At 52.9% G+C, this 18499-nt stretch overlaps 1 long non-coding RNA gene across 1 annotated transcript in view; it reads right to left on the bottom strand.

The window, feature by feature from the left end:
- Positions 1-14658, bottom strand: part of LOC127480077 (uncharacterized) — a 45644-nt gene extending 30986 nt beyond the window's left edge. Inside the window, exon 1 of the long non-coding RNA XR_007907760.1 lies at positions 14374-14658. This is a non-coding gene — a long non-coding RNA (uncharacterized LOC127480077). The remainder of the gene's footprint in view (positions 1-14373) is intronic.
- Positions 14659-18499: the final 3841 nt, after the last annotated feature.

Raw genomic sequence — 18499 nt, 5'->3', positions numbered from 1 at the left:
TGCATTTGTACTGATAGGCTAATGAATGATGGTCCTGCAACTATCCTTCCTGAGCCAAGGGCCACATGGCTGGAGGTCTCTTCTTTCTTACTGCTTTTGTCTTGATCTGGTTTGACTGTCCCTCGCTCCATCCTACTCCCTACCTTCAAAATTTCTTCAACACACGTCCGAGATATACTGTCCGCTCCAAGCCTTTGCGGACTTTTACGGTGTCTTTCCACACACAAGGCAAGTATAGAACCCTCCTTCTATCCAAAGAGAAAAACCTTCATTGAACAGAGAATTGCGGTGCCTGCCTGCAGTAGATCAGAGTATCCAGGAGACGATGCTTCAGGAGAAGATAGGGACACACATTGCAACTGACTGCAGGATGCCCAGATTTGCGCTGCCCTGTGCTGTGTACCTCACTTGGCACTCATGTATCCTCTCAGAAGTCTATGCTTTGTGTAGGACTGAAACGCCTTGTTTTCATAAGGGCGCTACATTGCTCAGCTGTAGAAATAATTAACCGAGTTGTGTATCTCCAAGCTCCAAAGATGAATGTGTCAATCAGCCCGCTTCCGCCAGGGCACAAGAATAGAGAACAGTGTCCCATTACTGGGTAAGAGAGCCAGAGGACAGTGCAAGGACCACCTCCCGAAAGAGACAGCCGCACCACTGGCTCCCACAGCTCTCTGGACCCCTTATCAGTGCGTGCCGGGAGTTCGGTGCTGTGGTCCGGGAGCTGCTGCTAGAAATGCATAAAATCTCCTATTCTTATGTTTGCGTGTGAGCACTTGATGGTGATTTCACAGTCCTCGGTTTTCTCTGCCAATGGGTCCTGATGCACCTGGACTCTGCCTGCAGACATTGGCGGGGAGAAAAAGAAGGAAAGCCCTTAGAAGTGCTTTATTCTCTGGATGTTGTTTCCCAGAAAAAAGGGCATAGAAGCAGTCAGGACGAAACAGAGAAGAATTTTAAGAGGATGTCAAGGTGTGCTGTAGTGGAAGTGTCCATTAGTATTTGCTGGAGAGATGGGTGCGGGAAAGATAGGTGAATTGGTGGAGCCACTGAAGAATGGAAAGGGGAAGGATGGACAGCAGGAGATATCTGAAGGACAGAGAGTAAAGCAAGGAAAGAGGAACGGTTCGACAAAGAAAAGAGTGATGAGTGTTAAGAGGGAATGCTTTTTGGAGAAGAGGGAGGGATGGACAGGAGGAGAGTTCGGGGGCAGAGCTCTGTGAAGAACCTGCCAGGCAGGATGGAAACCTGGAGGGAATTAAATGGTCACCCCAGCAGCTGTCCCTGTCCCCACTATCCCCGGCCGCCAACCCTGCGCACTGAACGGAACCGCCGCCAGCTCTGCCAGCCCAACTCCACGCCACCACCGTAGACGCCGCATCCGCCGCACGGCGTCTCACTGACACCGCCAGCCGCTGTTCTCTACTACCGGGCGGGCCGCCTCCTCTCCGCCTCCTTTCCCTACTCTGCCTTCCTCTCCCTCCCTTCACCGCATGTGGCAGGGGTGTGGGTTGGTATCGGGGAGCTCAACATTGACAGACCATGAGCTCCTGTCACCGCCACCCTCTCATCCTTCACATCTCTTCTCTTTTGGCAGGTGGAGACTCCTGAATTGTCCTCCAGGGCACGCGCTTGTGAGAATGGTCGAGGGGCACAAAAGGAAGAACATCCTTCCGGGCTCAGCGCCCCGGGCTTAACCTCTCCTGACCTATTCCGGGGAGCATTCCTTCTGGCAGTAGGAGCACTTTTGCTGCGGAAAAAGACTACTTGGGGTTTTCTCGGGGGCTGTGGCACCAGTGCTACGGCAAGGCAGTGCATGGGAGAAGCACCATGCCCACAGAAAGCTCGGACGTGGCGTGCCATCTCCCTCCTGCTTTGAACTTCATGGAGATACAGTCTCCGTAAGTGAGCACTGCTGTGTCCCTCCTCCTGCTCCTCTTGCTCAGAGGACCAGGGAACAGCCTGTCACACCTGAAATAAAGGTGCTGGAACAAGCATATCTGCAGCAGGTTGAGGGGCACTCAGATGCACAGCCCAAAAGTTCATTCTCTTTCCCATCTCTGTCACCTCCGTAGGAGGACATGAAGGACCACTAGGACAGGGTGATCAATTGCCATGTGCACAGGAAAATCCAGGTCAGCTCTCCAGGGCATGCGTTCCACACCTGCCAACCACTCTTGGTTGGCACTCACAATAGAACCACTACTTCCAGCACTGGCTTCTCACCCAGCCCACAGAGGTTCGTTAACCTTCCTTGGAGAGACACTGAACTACTAAAGAGGGTGTCTCTGTTGGCATTGCAAAGACTAGTCTTGAGCACACACCTGGTGTTGGTGTGGGGAGATGACCCTGAACAAGTACAAATGCCATCAACCTCCTGGAGGTACCTTGAAGTTATGTGGGACAAAGAGTGTCACGGTGTCACTTTGCATTTATGGTACTAAATCCTGGTCGAGCCCCTGCATGCAGCTGTGGGATGTGCTTCTCTGGACAGAGCTCCCCGTTTCAACCCCTGAAGCCTTGGGGCATCTCAGTAGCAGAGCAGTTGGCACCCCACAAGGGGTGAGGTGCATCCAGGCTCCGGGCGTGGCAGCAGAAGCCCCAGGAGATACTGCCCCTGCTGCCCTGAACACTCTGCGTGTGTGTGCAAGCGAAGGAATCGTGTGTCTGAAAACCCTCCTGTGACTGAGCACTGAGCCCCCCCAGGGCACCATTGACTCTTGGCCAACTGACCATTCACCAGGACCCCAGAGGCCATTTTCCAGCACTGCGATGCATCATGTCATTCCCAGTCTGCCTGTGCATCCGGGGTTACCCCATCCCAGGGACAGAATCCGGCACTTCCCCTTGTTGAACTTCCTCTGGTTGATGATTGCCCAAACCTCTGTTTTGAGGTCTCTCTGCAGGGCCTCCCTCTTCCATGAGGTCCTAGAATGTCACAATGGTCCCTTGATTCCACGGGAATCTGCAGTGTTCCATTTGTTCAGTGTTCCATTTGTTACGTGAGGCCCCATATTGTCACCAAGGCACAAAAATGAGAGAGGATATCCTTTCTAAATGACTTCGTAATTCAGAAATTTTTTTCTTAGATAAAAATCCTAATCAAAAAAGGGATTTACTTTCTTGGCATGGTAGCAGTTTTTAAGACTACAATTAATTTTAGGAGAGAGAATGTAGAGGATACATGGAATATAATAGAGAGTGTATCGTATGCCCATCTTCAAGAAATTAGCTTACATGCCTCAGAAAACTTTTCTAATAAGAGATCGTTCTGCAAAGAAGAAAGTCAATTATACATTGTTTAAGCAAATGGGAAGTTCTAAGACATGTCTTAACTGGTCCTATAACATTTAGTTTAGGGGTTAGGAGTCGGATAGATCAAACAGAGATGCTTACGGGGCCTGGCTAAACGAAAAGACAACTCCGCGAAAATGACTGCCCCTCCCGGAAAAAAAAAATGGACGCTAGATGGCAGTCTTGCTCCACGAATAAAATCCCAGATGCTATTTGACCCCAAAATCATAAGTATGGACTGCTTGTGAAGGGGGGGTCTTTCAAGTATCACTGTATTTATATTCCAAAAGTTATACTGATTCTTTGATTCATGCATGGCAGAGTACCCCATGATTCCCCAGTTGGCATCTTAAAGAAATGTTCCATCCAATGATTTTTGGTCATTGGATTTAATTTTTTTGTTTTATCCCTTTGATTCCATGAAGTTCCAAAGATATCCCAGGGTTTGTTTAATTCCATGAGGTCCCGCACGTTCCAATGACGTCCCTTAATTCCCTGGTTTTCTGTAGATTCCCAGGGAACATTTGCTTCCGTGATTCAGGGCAGCGTCACGACGACCGCTTGATTCCATGAGTTCCCCCATTGTCCTAGCTGTCCTTTGGTTCCATGAGAGCCTGCAATGTTGCAGTAGGTTGACCTTGTCTGGATGCCAGGTGCCCACCAAGCCGCTCTATCGCTGCCCTTCCCAGCCAGACAGGAGAGATGGAAGAAGATGGAAAATGACTTCTACCTTGAGATCAGGCACTTTACTAAAGCAAAAGCCAAAGTTTGTGCATGCATCAGTGAAGAGGAAAATAAAGAGTTTTATTCTCTACTTCCCGTCAGCAGTCATGCCTGACCACTTCACGGGAAGCAGGGTTTCACCACACAGAGAGGTCGCTCAGAAGGTAAGTATTGTAAAAAAATTGATTCCCCCTTTCCTGTTCCTTTCCTGAGCTCCTGTAGCTCAGTTGATGCTATATATTCTGCAATATCCCTTTGGTCCATTTGGCTCAACTGACCTGTCTGTATCTCCTCCCACGATCTTGCCCCCAGTTCAAGGGAGGAAGCTGAGAGTGCGGATGCTGTGCCAGCCCTGCTCAGCAGTTGCCAAAGCACTGGTGTGATTAACCCCTTTGCAGCTCCCAATGCAAAGCACAGCACTGTGATGGCTGCAGTGAGAAAATGAACTCCAGCTCAAACAGACCCAACACATGTGGGATTCTGGAATGTCTCAGTGTTGTTTTGGTTCCACGACGCCTCTGTGTCACCGTGATACAGCTCTCAGACGTGGCAGTAGAAAAATAAATCAAAAATTTCAGAAGAAATCATCTTAAAGTCATGCTAAGTCTGTCTTCTACAGTCCAGAATCTACATATGTGTGACTGCAGATACTTGGGATGAGGGCAGATGCTCAGAGGAATTCATGGGCTTTGGTCTAGGAAATCTGTCCCCAAAGTTTTCACTGCCTTTTCCTCCTTGGACACTTCCTGATGCCCGGAGGAAGCTCATGTCCAACAGCAGCTCCATCCCCCACTTCCTCCTCCTGGCACGCGAGGGTTGCAGCTCTTGAACTTCTGCTTCTTCCTGGGCATCTCCCTGGTTGTCCTCCTGGGCAGCCTCATCCTCAGCGCCGTAGCCTACCACCACCTGCACACCCCCAGGGACTTCTTCCTGCTCTACCTCTCCCCCACACACCTGGGTTGCATCTGCACCACTGTCCCCAAAGCCATGGTCAATTCCCTCTGGAACACCAGGGGCAACTCCTATTCAGGATGAGCTGCACAGGTGTTTTTTGCTTCTCTTCTTGATCACAGTGGAGCTTGCCCTTCTCACCATCATGTCCTACGACTGCTACATGTCCATCTGCAAAGCCCTGCACTACAGGACCCTCCTGGGCAGCAGAGCTTGTGCCCACTTGGCAGCAGCTGGCTGGGCCACTAGGAAGAGGGTCTGACCCTGGGGCTGCAGGAGCTGCCACCTGAGCTGATGATCTCCTGAGTAGTCCAGACACACAGTCACTGTCCCTGTCCATCTATTGCCTCCCTTTCTTGCTGCAGGACCAGAAACGACTGTGCTGCTCTGCTGGGCTGGGGCGGGGCAGGGAGATGGGGGGACCGGGGAGGGGCTGGACTGGGCAGTTCCAGTGACTAGAAAACCCCAATGTTCATCTGAAATGTAGGAGTGGGCAGGGTGGGAGCACTACAGGGCTGAGGTGGCTCCAGGTTCTGGGAGTGGAAGCAGGAGCCCAGGGAGACACTGTCCCTGCTGCAATGAACTGCCTGTGTGTGTGCGAGGGAAGGACTCGTGTCTCTGAACACCCCAGCGTGTGTGAGCAGTGCATCAGTCCAGTTCAGGAGTGGACACCTCTCAGAGCCCTGACACATTTCTGTGTGTGACTCCAGGAAAACCCCCACTGTGCCAGGGAGTTACCAGATCCTTTGCTGTCACCCTCCTGGTGTCCTGTGTAGTGAGGAAACTAGAAAAGGTGATCATCATTAATTTTCTAAGAAGAGAAATATCACTGCTGGAAAGAAGTGTCACAGAAGAGGGGAGAAGAGAGAACATCATTGTTTCCTTCAGTCTGTTCCACAGCAGGTTCCCCTGGAGCCCCAGGGACACCTGTGGGGAACCCAGGGGGGAAGAGAAAGGGCTCCCTTTGGCTCTTGCTCTGCTGCTCAGCTGGGCCGGGCTCCTGGCACACAGGGAGCTCCTGGCAAGTGGGCAGCACAGCAGAGAGACAACTCTGCCCAGGAGCAGCTCCTCTGCACAGCCCAGCAGGGTTGAGGGCACTGCCTGTAGCCACGAAAGAAGAGAAGCAAGGCAGAGAGAGGTTAAAGGCAGCAGAAAGATGGGAGGTGTTCAGCTGAGACTTCCCCAGGGGACACAACTTCACACTCCTCTGCAGAGTGAGTCTACAGGTGCAGGGCAATGTCGCTTGTGTTCCTGGAGGAATCTCCTAAAGCTACCACATCCCACAGCCTTGTACATCTGTCAGGACTCTCCCAGTTTCTCTGTTGCGCCGGAGGAGGATGTTCTCCAGGGCAGGTCTTCCCTACAGCACCATCAGAGGGACAGCGCAGGTGGGTTCCTTCTGCCAGGGATGGTTGCGGGCTGGGAAGGTGGGGGTGCAGCTAGGGGTGCCTGGGGCTGTCCTGCAGAGCAGGGTCCCTGTGCCCCGGCTTTCTTTGTGCCAGGGCAGGGACTTTGCTGCATGCCGGGGTCAGGTCTCATCCTGCCTCGGTAGTTGCCCACATCTCTGAAAGGAGAAGCTGTCGGTGGGTGGCGAGAACCCCAGCAGGAGCTAGGCAAGGTCTTACTGCCGTTGGATGAGTGCTGTGGGAGGTCAGGGCTGCTCCCAGATCCAGATCACACCAGCACATTTCCAAGAGCGCTGTCAAATGGGAAGGGCAAAGCACAATTATTTGGAAGGAAAGGAGCTTTTCTGAGGCAGTGTTTTCAGTTTCCTACTCCTGAGGAATCGGGGGCTTGAGAAATGGAAAAGGAGCTCCCATGTTGGACAAGTCACTGAGACTGCTGAGCTGTAACTTGGAATGCACAGTGCTTCTGCAAGCAACTTCCTAAAGTGCTTTCGGCCTCTGCTCTGCTTTTGACAGAAGCAGCATCACTTCTGCTGGACCCATCTGTTTTTTATCTGCCCTTTTCCACCCGCAAAAAGAAAAGTTGCCCCGTCAGTGCCCTGCAAACAAGCAGGTTTCTCTCAGGTCAAAGTGAGTGCACAGACATTCGGATTAAGTGCTGACAGGGAAGTCACGAATGGATTTCTGATGTTGAGTCTACTGTTTTGAAATCAGAAAATGTGCTGTTGAAATCATCGTTAGCCTTTGAGAGGGAAACGGGAGAAAAATCGGATAAACTTGTTGCTAAAAATGAGCTGCTTCAAACTGAGGTTGACCACCTTCAAAATCTTGTTAAAATTTGGATGATTATGAAACAGTCAGTTCACGGATTACCCCCATCAATACTAGACAATGCCCGCAGTATAAAGGCATAAAGCCCTCCCAGCCCCTCCAGGAACCCTCAAATCCCATCCCGGTCCCACAGGACTCTCCCAACTTCCCCTCAAACCCTCCGAGGCCCCCAGACTGCCTCCCAGACCCACAAAACCCCACAAGATGCCCCCAAACCCCTCCCAGTTACTTCCAGCCCTCTCAGGACCCCTCAAACCCTCTCCTAGTTGACCCCTTCCCCTCGAGGATGCCCCCAAACTCTCTCCCAGTCCCTTCCCAGACCCCCGACGATTCCCCAAAACCCCTCACAGTCGCCCCAATCTCCAAACCTCCCTCCCAACCCTCCAAGCTCCCCCAAACACCTTCCCACTTACCCCCACGACCTCCAACCCCTTCTCAGCCTCCCCATTCCTTCCCAAAGCCCCTCCCAGTTGCCGGCCCGTCCCCCAGGCTCGGGTGAGGAGGTGCCCCAGGCTGACGGGCCCGCCCAGGCAGGGGCGGTTCCAGCAGCATGTCAGGAGCCACCCCCTGCCCCGAAAGCTCCCGCCCACCCTGGAGCCACCTCAGCTGCCCCTGCAGGGGAGAAATCCAGGCCGGAGCAGAGCAGGGGGCAGGGCCGGGCTGGGACCTCGATGGACGGGGACACTGGGAGAGCAGGGGAGAAACCGGGATGGGCTGAGGGGGCACTGGGAGAGAGGGGAGACACTGGGATGGGCTGAGGGGGCACTGGGAGGGAGAGGGGAAAGTTTTTTGCCCCTTTCCTGGGCACTTGAACACCCTCTGCACCCCCGTTCCCGGCCGTGCCGGCTGTCCTTCCCCCCAAGCCATGAACAGGTTTTGGGGCTCCCTCGTGGGTCGCAGCCAATAGAACGGCTCTGCTGGAATGACGTCATTGCCAAATTCTGCTGGGCCCCTGTCCCTGTGCCGGTGAGTCACCCAATAGAACGTCGAAACTTCCGCGGGGGCTGCCGGGAGCGGGGCGGGGGGGGGCGGGGAGGGGAGGATCGCGATTGACCCTGATCGGTCCCGATCGATCCCGGCCCCAGGGTCTCCCCCCGCCGCGATATTTTTCACGTGCAGCCCCAACGAGGCCATGGTGGTGTCGGGTGAGTTCGAGGGGTCTGGGGGCTCCTGGTGACCCCTCCAAATCTCCCCCAAGACTCTCAGGAACTGCCCAGATCCCCCCAAGAATCCTGGGGACCCTCCAAAAGCCCCCCTCCTGGGGGCCAGCCCTCCGCCTTTCCCCGTCCCCCCCAAAGCTCCTGTGCATCCCCTTAACCCTTCAAAATCTCCTGGAACCACCTCAGACCCCCAAACTCCCTCCTGGGGACCCCCAAAGCCTCTTCAGGACTCCTGGGTCCCTCCCGACCCCATCCTAGAATCTTTTGGGTCTCCCCAACCCTTTACGGCGGATTCCTCCATCCATTTTTCCCCCCCGGACTGCTGAGGGTCAGCCCCCCCCCAAGAAACTACTGGGAACCCCCCAGTGTCCCACCAGGAGATTCCTTGGTCCCTCCCCCCCAACCCCCTGTGGGTACCCCCATCCTTCCCCCCCTCAAAAATACTCTTGGGGGTCCCCCAATGTCCCCCCCAGCCCCCATCCTGCCAGGGATGGATTTGGGGGGATCTCCTTCCCCTTCCCTCTGGCCCAAAGGCAAATGCCCTCCCTGTCCTTCTTCCTTCACCCCCAGGCAGAAAAGAGAAGAGAAACAGCCAGTTGGCCCTGGCAGGTGTGGGTGTGTGCAGGCTGTGGTTGAGAAGGGTAAGGAGGGGGCTGGTGTTTGGGTAGAGTCCAGCAGGTGATGTCTTTCGTGTCTGGCAAGGCAAGGCAAAGAGGAGCTGATGCTGATGCTGATGCTGTCACTTGTTTTTGTGTCTGTCGGAACTGGAACAAGGATGTTTGTCCAGGAAAAGTGCTGCCCTAGGATGCTGCCCTGCTCCCAAACATGGCCCCTTCCCCAGTCACATGTTGTTCTTTCTATTTTACCAACAGTCCTTGGTCAGCTCCACGACCATCCAGCTGTCAGTAATCACGACATACCCATCAGCCCCTTCTCTTCTGGGCTCCAACACTTGCCAACCCTAAGCTGCTCCTAAGTTCTCTTGCTGTCAGTTCATAAAGAGGTCTTGTCAAGTGTTACTGATTTAGAAACTAAACCCTGACATCTTTGTCTTTGCCAAAGATGTGTGTGAAAGGGCAGTGCTGTTGCAAAGCAGTGTTGAGCTTCACACTGGGTGACTTGACAGCTCGCTCTGCATCACCCATGCACCCTGGGTTTCTTTGAAAAGTACTTTTCACTCCAAATGTGACACCACATTAGTCTGTAGGACATCCTGTCCCCAAATGGATAACTGTAAATATGAATAGTAAAAAAGTGAGCCCCTCCATTATTCAAGAAAAGCTTGTATCTCTGTACTAAAAGCATCCAAGGGTCACGTCCCCCAGTTTTCTATCTGACAAGGGTTTGGAGGGGCTGCTTTGTGCAGGGAAGCCTTGGGGGCCCCTTGCACATGGGTGGGGCTGCACTCTGGGGGTGTGGGGCTTTGGTTCTTTGGTTGCCAGGGGCCACTGTGAGTCACTGAGCCGGGGTGGGGACAATGGGCAGGGCTGGCTGGGACAGGCTGTGGCACCTGTGACATAAAAGGGAAGTGTCCGCGTGGGGCAGCTCTGCAGGGCCCATCAGGGGATGCTGCCCAGTGCAGCCTGTGCTGTGGGGAGCACGCACACAGGGAGAGGCTGGGCCGGACGAGGGCCAGGGTAGCAAGGCCGCCCCAGGGAGTGGGTTCTGCCCCTGCCTGCAGGGCCCAGCCCCTGGCAGGAGCGCCTTGGGCAGGGCCCGGTGCTGCTGCTGGGGCAGGTGGTGAGGCCTTGCCGCCTGCCAGCTGCCTGGGCCCCTGTCCTTGCTGCGCCACATCCCCGAGGCTCCATCCCCACTCCCCCAGCGCCAGCTCCCTCCTTCCCAGCCCCAACCAAGCCCTTCTCTGTGTCCTCCTGCAGGTCATGGCTTTCACAACATTCCTTTTGGTGCTTGTGCAAAGCATCATCCCCTCCCTGAAGGTGGTCGGGGAGGGGCTGCACAAGACTCAGTGAGCTTGGAGGTCTTTTCCAAGCTGAAGGACTCTTGGATTCTGTGATTGTGTGCTGGATTCAGCTGGGTCCGTGTTAGCAGCATTAGTTTGCTCCCAAAGTTTCCTCGCTGTCAGCTCTTGTGGCCTAAGGCTTGAGCTCCTTTAGCTCCTTGTGCTGAGCTACTGATGGGAAACGAGAGGCCTCTGTGAGCAGATTCCTGGTGTTCCCTGTAGAACAGTGAGGGGGAAGGTGTTGTCAAGTGGGAAGAGGGTACTGTTTGTGTGTGGCCTCCTATGTGGCCTTGGCGCCTTTGAGGGGCTTGAAGGAGAAAAGAGCTTTGTTAAAGTGAGAAATGAAATAGTGTGTTGGTTGTGGGAATGGGAAGGGAAGAGGAATGGAGAATGGGAAGGGAAAGAGGAATGGAAAGGCATCTGCTGATGCTGTCATTTGTTTGTTATGTCTGTGTCTAGCAGGGAGATTGCCAAAACTGAAACCAGTACACAGTTGAAAGCTGAACAAAACAACATTTATTCCAAAGAAAGTAGCAAACAAAATGAGAAACCGAGAGACAGAAAAAAGAAGGGAAACAAGCCCCCAAGACAACCCCCCATTGGCTCAAGTGTTACTTACCAGGTTGTCTTACTGATCCCAGAATGCTTAGAATTCCCCATAGCAGAAGCTGCATCCTCATTATCCTCAATAAGCCAATTTTCATTAATGTGAGGAAAGCTGGGACACTGTAGAAACATCAGTTGAACTTCAAAGTCTCCTGGATTCTTTCTCTCCTAAGACTAAGAATCAGGGTTCTCCCATGTTTTCAACCCTGCCTCCCAACTACCAGCCTGTCTCCAAAAATTCCATACAGACAAAGATTGCTGCCACACCAAAGGTGCCACCACAGAAAACTCTTGCTGCCCATGGAGTCTCCAGGTTGGTTCACCAAGTGCAAAACAATACCAAAGCTTCCAGGCTCTCTTTCCTGGGATTAAGGGCTGCTGTTTCTCTTTTCAGGCCTACCTCTAAAATGCCAGCCCTACACCAAAAATTTCATACGGATGATGATTCCTCCCACACCAAAGGTGCTTGCACAGAAAGCTCTTCCTGCCAATAGAGTACCCAGGTTGACAAACCAACCGGACCACCAAGCAAAACCTTGCGGGCTTTCTTTCCTGGGGATAAGGGCTATTGTTTCCTGGTTTCAGACCTGCCTCCCAAATGCCAGCCTGACTCCCAAAATTGCATACAAAGAAAGATTCCTGCCACTCCAAAGGTGCCAGCACAAAAAGATCTTGCTGCCCATGGAGTCTCCAGGCTGACAAACCCAACTGCACCACAAAGCCAAATCTTCCAGTCTTTCTTGCCTGGCAATAAGGGTTGTTGTTTCCTGTTTTCAGACCTGCCTCCCAACTCCCAGCCATACCCTGAAAAACTGCATCCAGACGATGATTCCTCCCACACCAAAGGTGCCAGCACAGAAAGCTCTTGCTGCCAATAGAGTACCCAGGTTGACAAACCAACTGGACCACCAAGCAAAACGTTGCGGGCTTTCTTTCCTGGGGATAATGGTTATTGTTTCCTGGTTTCAACCCTGCCTCCCGACTCCCAGCCCGACTCGCAAAATTGCATACAAACAAGGATTTCTGCCACACCAAAGGTACCAGCACAGAAAGCTCTTGCTGCCCATGTAGTCCTCAGGCTGACACACCAACAGTAACACAAAGCCAAAGCTTCCAGTCTTTCTTTCGTGGGGATAAGGGCTGCTGTTCCCTGTTTTCAGCCCTGCATCCCAACTCCCAGCCAGACTCCCAAAATTGCTTTCGTACAAAGATTCCTCCCACACCAAAGGTGCCACCACTGAAAGCTCTTGCTGCCCATGGAGTCTCCAGGCTGACAAACCAACGGAACCACGAAGCGAATGCTTCCAGTCTTTCTTTCCTAGAGATAAGGGCTGTTGTTTCCTGTTTTCAGCCCTGCCTCCCAACTGCCAACAAAACAACCGAAATTGCATACTGACAAAGATTCCTCCCACACCACTGATGCCTGCACAGAAAGTTCTTGATGCTCATGGGGTCTCCAGGCTGAAAAACCCACTGTAACACAAAGCCAAAATTTCCAGTCTTTCTCTCCTAGGAGTAAGGGCTCCTGTTTCCTGTTTTCAGCCCTGCCTCCCAACTGCCAGCCCAACTCCCAAAATTGCATACGGACTAAGATTCCTCTCAGAACAAAGGTGATAGCACAGAAAACTCTGGCTACCAAAGGGGTCTCCAGGCTGACAAACTCACTGTACCAAAAAGCCAAAGTTTCCAGGTTTTCTTTCCTGGGGATAAGGGCTGTTGTTTCCTGTTTTCAACCCAGCCTCCCAGCTGCCAGCCAGACTCCCAAAATTGCATACAGACGATGATTCCTTTCACAAGAAAGGTACCAGCACAGACAGGTTTTGCTTCCCAAGAATCTCCATATTGACAAACCCACTGCAACAAAAAGCTAATGTTTCCAGGCTTTCTCTCCTTGGGATAAGGGCTGTTGTTTCCTGTTTTCAGCCCCACCTCCCAACTGCCAACCCGACTCCCAAAATTGCATACGGACTAAGATTCCTCACAGAAAAAAGGTCATAGCACAGAAAGCTCATGGTGCTCATAAAATGCCCAGCCTTGCTCACCAACTGCAACACAAAGCAAAAGTTTTCAGGCTTTCTTTCCTGACCATAAGGGCTGGTGTTTCCTCTTTTCAACCCTGTCTCCCAAATGCCAGCTCGACTCCCAAAATTGCATACAGAAAAAGATTCCTCCCAGATCAAAGGCGATAGCACAGAAACCTCTTTCTGATCATGGAGTCCCCTGGCTGACACACCCACTGTACAACAAAGCCATATCTTCCAGTATTTCTTTCCAGGTCATAAGGGTTGTTGTTTCCTTTTTTCAGCCCTGCCTCCCAACTACCAACCAGACTCCCAAATTTGCATATGGACAAAGATTCCACCCACAAGAAAAGTGTCGTACAGAAATCTCTTGCTGCCCAATGTGTGCCCAGGCTGACAAACCCACTGCAACAAAAAGCTAATGTTTCCAGGCTTTCTTTCCTGGGGATAAAGGCTGTTGTTTCCTGTTTTCAACCCTGCCTCCTAACTGCCAACCCAACTCTCAAAACTGCATACGGACAAAGATTTCTCCCATACCAGAGTTACCAACACTGGAAGCTCTTGCTGCCCAAGGGGTCTCCAGGCTGGCAAACCAACTGCAACAAATTCAAAATCTTCCAGTCTTTCTTTCCTGGTCATAAGGTGTGTCAGCCTGGGGACTCCGTGAGCAGGAAGACCTTTCTGTGCTGGCACCAGTGGTGTAGGAAATATCTTCGTCCGTATGTAATTTTGGGGGTAGGGCTGGGAGTTGGGAGGTGGGGCTGAAAACAGGAAACAACAGCCCTTCTGGCCAGGAAAGAAAGACTAGAAGCTCTGGCTTTCTGGTGCAGTTGGTGTGTCCACCTGGTGACTCCAAGAGCAGCAAGAGCTTTCTGTGCTTGCACCTTTTTTCGTGTGGGAGGAATCTTAGTCCATATGCAATTTTGGGAGCCTGGTTGGTAGCTGGGAGGCAGGATTGAAAACAGGAAACAACAGCTCTTCTGGCCAGGAAAGAAAACCTGTACCCTTGCTTTGTGGTGTAGTGGATTTTTCAGTATGGAGACTCTTTGGGAAGCAAGAGCTTTCCATGTTAGCACCTTTGGTGTGGGAGAAATCTTTGTCCATATGCAGTTTTGGGAGTCTGGCTGGTATTTGGGAGGCAGGGTTGAAAAGAGGAAACAACAGCCCTTATCGCCAGGAAAGAAAGACTGGAAGCTTTGGTTTTGTGGTGCAGTTGGTTTGTCAACCTGGAGACTCCATGGGCAGCAAGAGCTTTCTGTGCTGTCACCTTTGATGTTGATATAGGAGGTTAGGCCCCAAAAGAGTTAACTAAGAGATTTGGGCCTGCAAACAAGTTACCAATATCCAAAACGATCTGTACCCGTTCTGTTCTACTTACTGGACCAAAGCTTAAGAGCATAGTACGAAAACATGTAATAGACTTAGAAGCAATAAATTAGAAATATAACAGGATCAGGTAGACATTTGAATAGGAGAAATAGGCCTGGAGCCAGGACCTTTTCCAAGCTTCAGTGAACGGGTCAAGAACAATGGAAAAGAAGAAGGGTCAAGCTGAGGAAAATGAGTTAGAGACCCCTGCCCTATGGATGAAGATCAGAACGACCCCTCGAAATGGGGTGCCAAGAGAAGTACCGCCCCAAGCTCCGCCTATACTCCGCCTATTATTAATATGTATTGATAGATGTTGTAATCGTTCGAATATGCATTTAATCGCATCTGAAAATTGTATAAAAGTGCTGATTTTCTGAGGAGCCGGTGAGCAAGTTTTTCCAGCAATAGCTGGCTTGCTCCCAATGCTGCTAATAAATACCTTTGCTGCTCAAAAGATCAAAAGTCTCTGAGCAGTTTGTCAAACCGGTTTTTCGGATTCAATGTGGGAGGAATCTTCGTCCATATGCAATTTTGGGAGTCTGGCTGGCAGTTGGGAGGCAGGGTTGAAAACAGGAAACAACAGCCCTTATGGCCAGGAAAGAGAGACTGGAAGTTTTGGCTTTGTGGTGCAGTTGATGTGTCAGCCTGGGGACTCCATGGGCAGCAAGAGCTTCCTGTGTTATCACCTTTTTTCTGTGAGGAATCTTGGTCCGAATGCAATTTTGGGAGTCTGGCTGGCATTTGGGAGGCAGGGCTGAAAACAGGAAACAACCGCCCTTATGCCCAAGAAAGAAAGCCTGGAATCTTTGGCTGTGTGGTGCAGTTGGTGGGCCACGCTGAGCACACCACGAGAAGCAAAAGCTTTCTGTGCTGGAAACTTTCGTCTGTGAGGTATCTTTCTTTTTATGCAATTTTGGCGGGTGGCGCTGGCAGTTGGGAGGCGGGGCTGAAAACAGAAAACACCAGCCCTTATCCCCACGAAAGAAAGCCTGGAAGCTTTGGGTTTGTGGTGCAGTTGGTTTGCCAACCTGGGGACTCCTTGGGCAGCAAGAGCTTTCTGTGCTGGCACCTTCGGTTTGGGAAAGATCTTCGTCCGTATGCAATTTTGGGAGTCGAGCTTGAAGATGGGAGGCAAGGTTGAAAACAGGAAACAACCATCCTTATCACCCGGAAAGAAAACCTACCAGCTTTGGTTTTGTGGTGCAGTTGGTGTCTGGGAAATTCTGGGAAAAATGGGGGGAAATCTGGGAAAAATGGGGAAAAATTGAGGGGAAAATGGGGAAAAAATGGGAAAATCTGGGAAAAATGGGGAAAAAATGGGAAAAATCTGGGAAAATGGGGGGGAAATGGGGGAAATTCAGGGAAAAATGAGGAAAAATCTGGGAAAATCTGGAGAAAAATGTGGGAAAATGTGGGAAAAATGGGAAAAATCTGGGAAAATGGGGAAAAAAACAGATAAATGGGGAAATTCTTGGAAAAATGAGGAAAAATGTGGGAAAATGTGGGAAAAATGTGGGAAAATGTGGAGAAAAATGTGGAAAAATGGGAAAAATATGAGAAAATTTGGAAAAAATGGGGGGAAATGTGGGAAAAAATCTGGGAAAATCTGGAGAAAAATGTGGGAAAATGTGGAAAAAATGGGAAAAATTCAAGAAAATGTGGAAAAAAATGGGGAAAAATGTGGGAAAATGGGGAAAAATCTGGGAAAATGTGGGAAAAATGTGGGGAAAATCAGAGATAGTGGGAGAAAAGGGAAAAAATGGGAAAATGTGGGAAAATTGGGAAAAATCCAGGAAAATGGGGAAAAAATCTGGGAAAATGGGGAAAAATGTGGAAAAACTGGGTTAAACTGGGAGGATTTGGGAGAAACTGGGCCAGAGGGAAAGGGATGTTGCCATGGAAACGTGAGCCCACCTCTCCCCCACCCGGCCCAGGGCCCGCAGGGGGGGAACTGGGTTAAACTGGGACATACTGGGAGGCACTGGGGGGGACACTGGGAGTTACTGGGAGCTACTGGGGGGGGGGAATCACTGGGGTTACTGGGATGGACACTAGGGTTACTGGGAGATACTGGGGGGTCACTGGGGTTACTGGGAGTTACTGGGAGGGTTACTGGGAGGGTTACTGGGAGTTACTGGGATGGACACGGGGGTTACTGGGAGCTACTGGGGGGTTACTGGGAGTTACTGGGAGCTACTGGGAGGGTTACTGGGAGTTACTGGGATGGACACTGGGATGGACACGGGGGTTACTGGGAGCTACTGGGGGGTTACTGGGAGTTACTGGGAGCTACTGGGAGCCCTGGGAGATACTGGGAGGCACTGGGGTGGACACTGGGAGTTACTGGGAGCTACTGGGATGGACACTGGGGTTACTGGGAGTTACTGGGATGGACACTGGGGTTACTGCTAGTTACTGGGAGCTACTGGGATGGACATTGGGGTTACTGGGAGCTACTGGGAGCTACTGGGGGGGGGTCACTGGGGTTACTGGGGGGGTCACTGGGGTTACTGGGAGGGGTAACTGGGGTTAGTGGGAGGGTCACTAAGAGCTACTGGGAGGGTCACTGGGGTTACTGGGAGGGTCACTGGGGTTACTGGGAGTTACTGGGGGGATTGAGGTGAGTAACTGGGGTTCCTGGGGGGGTCACTGGGTTTACTGGGAGCTACTGGGAGCCACTGGGAGGAGCCCATCCCCTTCCCCCCCCAAGGTCACCCCGAGGACACGGAGGGGGGAGAGGGGGGAGGCCCCGCCTCCTCCCAGTCCCTCCCAGTCCCTCCCAATCCCTCCCAGTACCTGAACTGGTCGCACTTGGAGCAACTCCGGGTGTCCGCCCCCCAGTTTGGGCCCCCCGGGGCTATTTTTGGGACCTGGTGACGTCACTGTGGGGGGAGGGGCCTCGAGGGGGCGGCGCCTCCCCTCTCCCTTCCCAGTACAGACCAGTAAGGGACCAGTGGTGGCACGAGGCCACACCCTCTTCCCAGTAACGGACCAGTAACAGACTGGGGAGGTCCGGGACCCTCCCAGTAACACCAGTAAGAGCCCAGGAACCCTCCCAGTAACACCAGTAAGAGCTCAGGGACCCTCCCACTAACACCAGTAACACCAGTAAGAGCCCAGTAAGAGCTCAGAGGGTGGGGGAGGGGTCTGGGAGGGGGCTTTTTGGGGGTAGGGGAAAGGCCTTGAGCGTGGGGGAGGGGCAGGAGAGAACCCTGAAGGTGGGGGAGGGGCAGGAGGGTCCCCGAGGGTGGGGGAGGGGCAGGAGGGTCACTGAGGGTGGGGGTGGGGAAGGAGGGTCCCTGAGGGTGGGGGAGGGGCCCTGTGGGTCCCTGCGGGTGGGGGAGGGGAAGGAGGGACCCCGAGGGTGGGGGTGGGGCAGGAGGGGACCCTGAGGGTTGGGGAGAGGAACAAGGGGTCTCTTAGGGTGGGGGAGGGGCCCTGAGGGGCCCTGAGGGTGGGGGAGAGGCAGGAGGAGACCCTGATAGTGGGGGAGGGGCAGGAGAGGACCTCAAGGGTGGGGGAGGGGCAGTGAGGGACTTTGAAGGTTTGGGAGGGGCAGGAGGGTCCCTGAGGGTGGGGGAGGGGCCCTGAGGGTCCCTGAAAGTGGGGGAGGGGCAGGAGGGTCCTGAGGGTGGGGGAGGGGCAGGAAAAGACCCCAAGGGTGGGGTAGGGGCCCTGAGGGTCCCTGAGGGTGGGGGAAGGGCAGGAAGTTCCCCGAGGGTGGGAGAGTGGCAGGAGAGACTCTGAGGGTGGGGGAGGGTCCCTGAGGGTCCCTGAGGCTGGGGGAGGGGCAGGAGAGGACCCTGAGGGTGGGGGAAAGGTAGGAAGGGACCACGAGGGTGGGGGAGGGGCAGGAAGGGGTGGGAGAGGCCTTGGGGGGGTCCTTAACGGTGGGGGGAGGGGCTGAAGTTGGGTCCATCCTTGGGACGGGACACACCCACCCAAAAACCAGTAAGTCCCAGTTGAGCTCCCAGTTCAGGGAGGGGGAGAGGAGGCAAAAGACACGCCCACTCAGAGAGACCACGCCCACCTTGTGAGGGGACACGCCCCCCAGGGAGAGAACACGCCCACCTAAAGAGGGGACACACCCACCCCCAAACCAGTAAGTCCCAGTTGAGTTCTGCCTTAACTGGTCCCTACTGGTCCCACCACCCCATTCCACGTTCCAGTGACCCG

Source organism: Manacus candei, unplaced genomic scaffold, assembly GCF_025592945.1.
Source record: "Manacus candei isolate 608988 ecotype Guabito, Panama unplaced genomic scaffold, ASM2559294v1 h1tg000071l, whole genome shotgun sequence".
Classification (NCBI taxonomy): Eukaryota; Metazoa; Chordata; class Aves; order Passeriformes; family Pipridae; genus Manacus; species Manacus candei.
Note: the sequence above shows the minus strand (reverse complement) of the source record. Positions and strands in the feature narration are given on the sequence as shown.